The following is a 6,805-nucleotide window of genomic DNA, read 5'->3' on the forward strand; positions in this document are numbered from 1 at the left end:
CTAGGTGAAAGTCATCTCTTGAGCCTTGCCATAATCGCTAGTTAAAGAAGAATAGCACATGTGCTTGATTTTTCTTCACAAAGCTACCTAGCTTAACAAAGACTAAAATCTTCTTGTAAATAGTGTTTGCATTTTTTTCACATAGATCATATCTTTATAGTATCGCATTCAAGCCTTTTTGGATTTGGAAATGCAATGGACTTGCAGATAATATTATTAGATGCATCTATTGTAAGCATATCATGAGACCCTCAAGGTTAAATGTCATTACTAGTCAAAAAAATGGTTGATATTTTATGAAGGATGAATAATGTTAGCTCTATAATAAGAAGTCCTCTACAAGGTTGATTAATTTAGAAATGTAGCAAAAAATATTTAGACACTAAAGTAATTTAGAAATGTATCAAGGACACTAAAGTAATGGACAATATTTGAACATATAGTACAAAGACATAAATTTGTTTAAAATCAAGCATGAGTAGATCTTATATATAATAATACCCCATCCACTAACCCTTACTAACCTTTAGACTACCCTTGACGTTAGCATCTTTTCATATCCTCTCTTTGTATGCCTTACTTTTGTTTGTTTAGATATTTCTCATAGTAATAATTTTTCTTTGTCTTTTCCTTGTGTTTATTTGTGGCATCTTTTCATTCCTATATTTGATATCCTCTCTTTGTATGACTTACTTTTGTTTGTTTAGATATTTCTCATAGTCATAATTTTTCTTTGTTTTGTCTTTATGTTTATTTGTCGCTTATACAACAAATAAGTATCATGGTGATATTATTTCCATATTGATTCATGTGCATTGGTTATAAGAATACGTTAACATTCTTTGAATTTTTAATGTTTCAAATCATGAGCCTAATTCAGTTAAATTTATTTCATGTAAATGTGAAAAATCATTAGCCTAATTCGTTTAAATTTATTGCAAGTAAATGGATTTTTTAATCATCCTTGAAATGTACTATAGGAATCTTCAATAAATTTAGAAACACACATTTAAAAACATTTGCATGCATGCACCATATATGATTGTGTTTCAGCCTTATCCTTGTCCGATACTTCTAAATATGAATGAAGTTGATTTTGAACCCTTTCAAACAAAAATACTATTTTTCCACATAATTTAATGTAATTAGTCTCATTTGTTATTATATTCTTTAACAAAATTAGTCTCATTTGCTATTATATTCTTTAAGAGAATTATTATCATTTGTTATTATATTCTTTAATAGAATTAGTCTCATTTGCTATTATATTCTTTTTGAAGAATGTCACGATTGCCATTGTTTTCCTCTACAACTTGGCTAGTATTTGAATGTAGGAAATTGCATGTCTTGTTTATGTTTTAAATGATTTTTTGATCTATTTTGAGTCCTTGTAGCTAAATTTAGAATAAAGACTTTTAGAAGAACTTGAAATTCTTTATATAGATCTTTTGCTCTTGTTTATTATGAAGGAAACTGTGATCTTTATTTTCCAATCAAAAGTGACGTGAGTTTCAAATAAGTATAGCATGATTCTTTTAAAAAATATCACTTTTAGTTACAATAAAACTAAGGAAGAAAAACGAAAAATCTTAATATCTCAGATTTATCTTAGTAATAGTCAAAATGCATTTACTTACCATTCACTCCTTGCAAATTTAAACTTGTGATTTTTGCCTCTCATACATCTATCTACCATCACAACAAGCATTGTAGATCAAACTTCCTTTAACTCATCCTTTAAAGGCATTGATAAAAACTTCAAGACAATCATTTTTGACATTTTGAAAAATAAATAGACTTTATATGAACCAAAGGCTCCATACTAAATACAAGTAAGTCAAACTTCCACCTATTATAAGACATTATTTGTAATTTTTTGCTACACAACAATAATCTAATTACAACTCAAGGATGTAGGTACTTTTCATACTTTAGAAGACTGAAAGCAACATAACAACCTGATGCAAGTTGAATTTTTTCTTGGGTGATAATATTCTAAAAGTTAAATTGTTTTTTTGGGTGATAATATTTAAAAAGGATGATGATTTTCAAGCCAATTGAGCTCAATATCTTAGAGTTTGTTTGGGTCTTTCTTTATACTTATTTTTACAAAAATGCATAATGAGGCAGATTCACATTACTTTAGGCCAAATTTATTTTAATGAGTATATTTAACCAAATTAGTAAGGATTTCTAAATAAAATTATATTATCTCACTTTAAGAAGGTACCATTTAACACATCAATGAGGATTTCTAATGAAATTATCTCACTTTATTAAGAAGATAATGACCAAATTGTATAAATTAGAATAGTGGAGTAAATTTAGGGCCCAAAACTTTGGATAGGGTTATAGATTTGTCGCACTGCATTGTTAAAATATTGTTAAAACACATTAGTAGTTATAAATAACCTCATGAACATAATCCCATGTGTTGCCACCTACTCCCATCCTTTTCAACCTTTTTCTAGTGCAAGAAAAAAGAGTTCAACATTATGGTACCTTTGCGTTTTTTCATGAACAACACATTGGATGGCATTATATTAAAGAGTCTTTGCATGTCTTATACTTAGTTATGGGTAGATTCATGCCTCTTGTATCATCAACCTGCATTCTTTTTGAATAATAATCAAACTCAAAGTCTATTATTGCATTTGAACTCATGAACTTTTGTATATTATTATATGCTTGATGCCTCTTATTTCATCAGCTCTTCCATTCCTTTTATTATAATAATAAGAGTCAAAGGTTGTTGCATTTGACCTCATGAACTTTTGTAAATTAGTACATGATTTCTCATAAAATTTTCAAATGCGTTGAGAATCTCAAGTTGTAAGAACTCTTGATTTATGCCCTTTTGATATAGTGTGTGAAAGAATAGTCCTTAGCTTATGCTATTTGTCTCAAGATGTGTACACTTGGATATGTACACAACCACATAATATGAGTATAATAGAATATCTTTTTCTTTCAACAAAGAAATGCACCAAGTGAAGAACTATTCTTGACACACTATATCAAAAGGGAAGAACTCAAGTGTTCTTGTAACTTGAGATTATTAACGCATTTGAATTATTTTATAAGAAATCATGTACTAGTTTACAAAAGTTCATGAGGTCAAATGCAACAACACACTTTGAGCTTGATTATTAAAAAGGAATGGAGGTTGATTATTAAAAAGGAATGGAGCTTGATTATTAAAAAGGAATGGAGGTTGATGAAACATGTATACAACCACATAATGCGAAATACATTATCTTTTACTTTCAACAAAGAAAAATGTACCAGGTGAAGGACATACGAGTATACATTCCCTTTTTCTTTTAACAAAGGAATGTACCAAGTGCCAATTCTCCACACATACAAATGTTAGATATTTATCCAAGTGTACACATCTTGTATTATGTGGTTGTGTACATATCCAAGTGTACACATCTTGAGACAAATAGCATAAGCTAACTGGTACCAATTCTCCACACATACAAATGTTAGATATTTATGGTAGTCTACTATTGAGGTCATGTTAGATATTTATGGTAGTCTACTATTGAGGTCATGTACTGATGCTATGGGCACTTTTTTCCCACCAGGTTTTTTCCAATGGCCATCCAGGTGTGAACGAACACCTTACGTTGCCAACCTCATCCATTGTTTAGGGTTGTTGCTCATTTGTACTTTATTCTTTATACTTGTGTAGAGAGCTTCATTTCTCTCCCCTTTGAGTTATCCATTATCTCTTACGTTGGAGCTAGCCATTCTCTCACACTCTACACCCTTGTGTTCTTCTCACTTAGCATTGTGTGTGTGTGAGTTTAGCTCTGTTGTGAGCTAATAACAGTATCAGAGTAGGCATGGTGTTTTTTTTCAATCTTCCATTGGAGCTCTCAGTACTATTTGGTGAAGAGCAGGTGGTTATGGCTTTGATCTATGAAGACGATGACTTTGTTTACTCAAAGCTTGAAGGAGGCATTCGTGTGTCCATCACCTTCACCTAATAGCAATAGTAGCAACTGTCATATGCGTCTTCTACAGTGCAGTCAACAACATCTCCAATGACGGCTTTAAACTCATCTCCAATAGGGGTTAAACAAGTTTAGTCCTACAACTTGTTTGCAGTAGTCTTTAACAATGGCTATCATCTTCACCGTCTTCATTCTTGGTGCAGCATTACACTAATTATTAATCTGCATCTCCATTAATCACTCTATCAAAAAACCACTTCTTGATGAGTTGAAATGTGGAGGATAACCTACTAAAACATGGCAGAGAATCTTTGTAGCCAATGACTACGTCCACTTCAAACACCACCGATCCAACCTTTGCCATCGTCATCCAGTTCGATTGGCAATCCAATCTTTGTAATCACTGACTAGGTCCAGTTTGATTGACGATCCAATCTTTGCAATCGTTTGTGACTAGGTCCAGTTCGATCGATGATTGAATCTTTGTAATTGCTGACCACGTCCAATTTGATTGTCGACAATCTAACTTTTATAATCACCCAATCCTTATTCAGATACTTACAGGGCACTTAGTCCCTTACCTTATTTGGCTGCCAAGCGAGCATTCAGATACTTACATGGCACTTAGTCCCTTACCTTATTTTATGCGAAGGTGAACCATTTATTTATCGCTTTATCAGCAGGTTGTTGGGTGCATCATCTATTTATTTAATACGAGACCATACATTCAGTTTGGGGTCTCCCAATTGAGCAGGTTTATGAATAGTCCTAGAAGTAAGCATTGGTAGGCTGCCAAGCGAGCATTCAGATACTTACAGGGCACTTAGTCCCTTACCTTATTTTATGCTAAGGTGGGTGATTTTCAACTCTACATGCTTTCACTGACTCTGATTAGGCTAGACGTTTTGACATGCGAGTGTTCACTAGTGGCTTTCTCTTTCACCTTGGTAATTCATGTATATCATGGCTCAACAAAAGAACCAACCGATAGTGTGGTGACTTCAAGATATGAAGCTAAGTACAAGGTAGCTTTTAAGAAGATTGTGGAGTGTGTATGGCTCAGACACTTTTGGTAGAGTTTGGTGTCCCCCACCTCCATGTTTATTAATAGCCAGAGTGTAGTGTTTCATGCTCACACAAAGCACATTGAGGTGTCATTATATTAGGGAGAGGCTCATTGCAAGAGAGATTAGCCTAGCTTATGTCTCTACACAATGACAATGTGGCAGATATGTTCACAAATTCTCTCTCATGAGAGAAGTTCAAAGCTTTTCACAAAGATTTGGGTTTATTGTCATTTGGGAATTGATTAGCCACATGATCCCTATACATGTGTACATCATCACTATAGGGGGGATTTGTAGTGCATTTAAATGGTAGTGATGTGTGGATGTAGGCTAATAATGGGCTGGGGAACTTTTTCTCTTTTTAGGAGATTCTTTCCTAGAGCATATGTAAGCACTCTTATGAGTGTGTATGTGACCTTATCATGTCAATTCACTTGTACTTCACTCATTCTCATTAATCTTTTTTTAGTGTTGTGTTTCCATTTATCTCTCCTTGCTTGTTGCACCTATGCATGTGTTGCTACATTAATCTCCACTACCATAAACTGACACTCTCCAAAATCACACGTGGGTTCACCGATCTTTTTCTCCTCACACTTTTCTCTACATCTATTGCATGATGTAGCAATCCTTACTTTTTCGACACTATTTTTCCCTTTGAGGAAGTGGTTGCACCTCGGACATGAACCTCTCTTTTAACTTTTCTAAAGATGGCCCAGTACTAATATGCAAAACAACAAGTGGCCACAAAGCAGAGATTTTATACAAGGACACTTGTCGGGCCACACCAGTGCAATCTTTGATCAACATGTTTCCTCTTCCCCATAGGGTGATGATGATATCCACAATAGTATAGAGGGTAGTATCTTCCCTATGAAATGGATTGCAATAGTTGCATCACAATTGGAAATACTACAATTCTTCCCTCTTCTCCACAAGGTGATGATGATATCCACAATAGATTATATAGCAGGAAATGGATAGCAATAGTTGCATCATAATTGGAAATACATACGGCTTCTCACTATAATGCTTACACACTAATGTCCCATCCTCATATATCAACAAACCCATGATAGGCACTCGTTTTAGCTTTTCTTCCACTATTTTTTATTTGATTATTTTACCCTATTGAAATAGGGACAATGTATGTTACAACACCTTAGGTGCTCACCTCACTTGCTTCTTTCTTACCACACTAGGAAAAGAGTCCTTGTTGATGTATGTAGTATATTCAACCCACACATGTCCACACCTAAAAAAGAGTCCTGGTGTATGCAACATATTCAACCCACACATGTTCGTCATGTTTTTGTTCCATCCCCAACATAGGATTGACAATTCACAACATGTAATGCACTTACCTTATTGAATGCCAAGAAGAGAGAGTCATTCATTGGAAGACTGTAAACTAATACCGCCTCCTTTGAATGCCTAGGATGAGCCACATGGTTTATGGGAGTGTGTTTTTGAAGATCTTAACAAAATACAAAACCTTGCATTCACTTGGCCATCTAGTTTGAATCCCAAGACCCCATCCTTAAGTTTAGTTGGAGAAATCTGCACAAGCACATCATCTATAGATTTTTACTCCAATACAAACATAGTGTCACATATCCCAAAAAATTATTTCAAATCATCAATGGAAACCTCACACATAAGAGTCTCATATCTTATGCTAAGTGTCTTCTAAGATAAATGTGAAATGAAAATAGAGCTAGCATGTGTGCTCACACTTACAAACAAGCGACAATCAAGATAAGGAGGTAACTAAGG

This window comes from Cibotium barometz, chromosome 65, assembly GCF_041138505.1.
Source record: "Cibotium barometz isolate CiBa-2024 chromosome 65, ASM4113850v1, whole genome shotgun sequence".
NCBI lineage: Eukaryota > Viridiplantae > Streptophyta > Polypodiopsida > Cyatheales > Cibotiaceae > Cibotium > Cibotium barometz.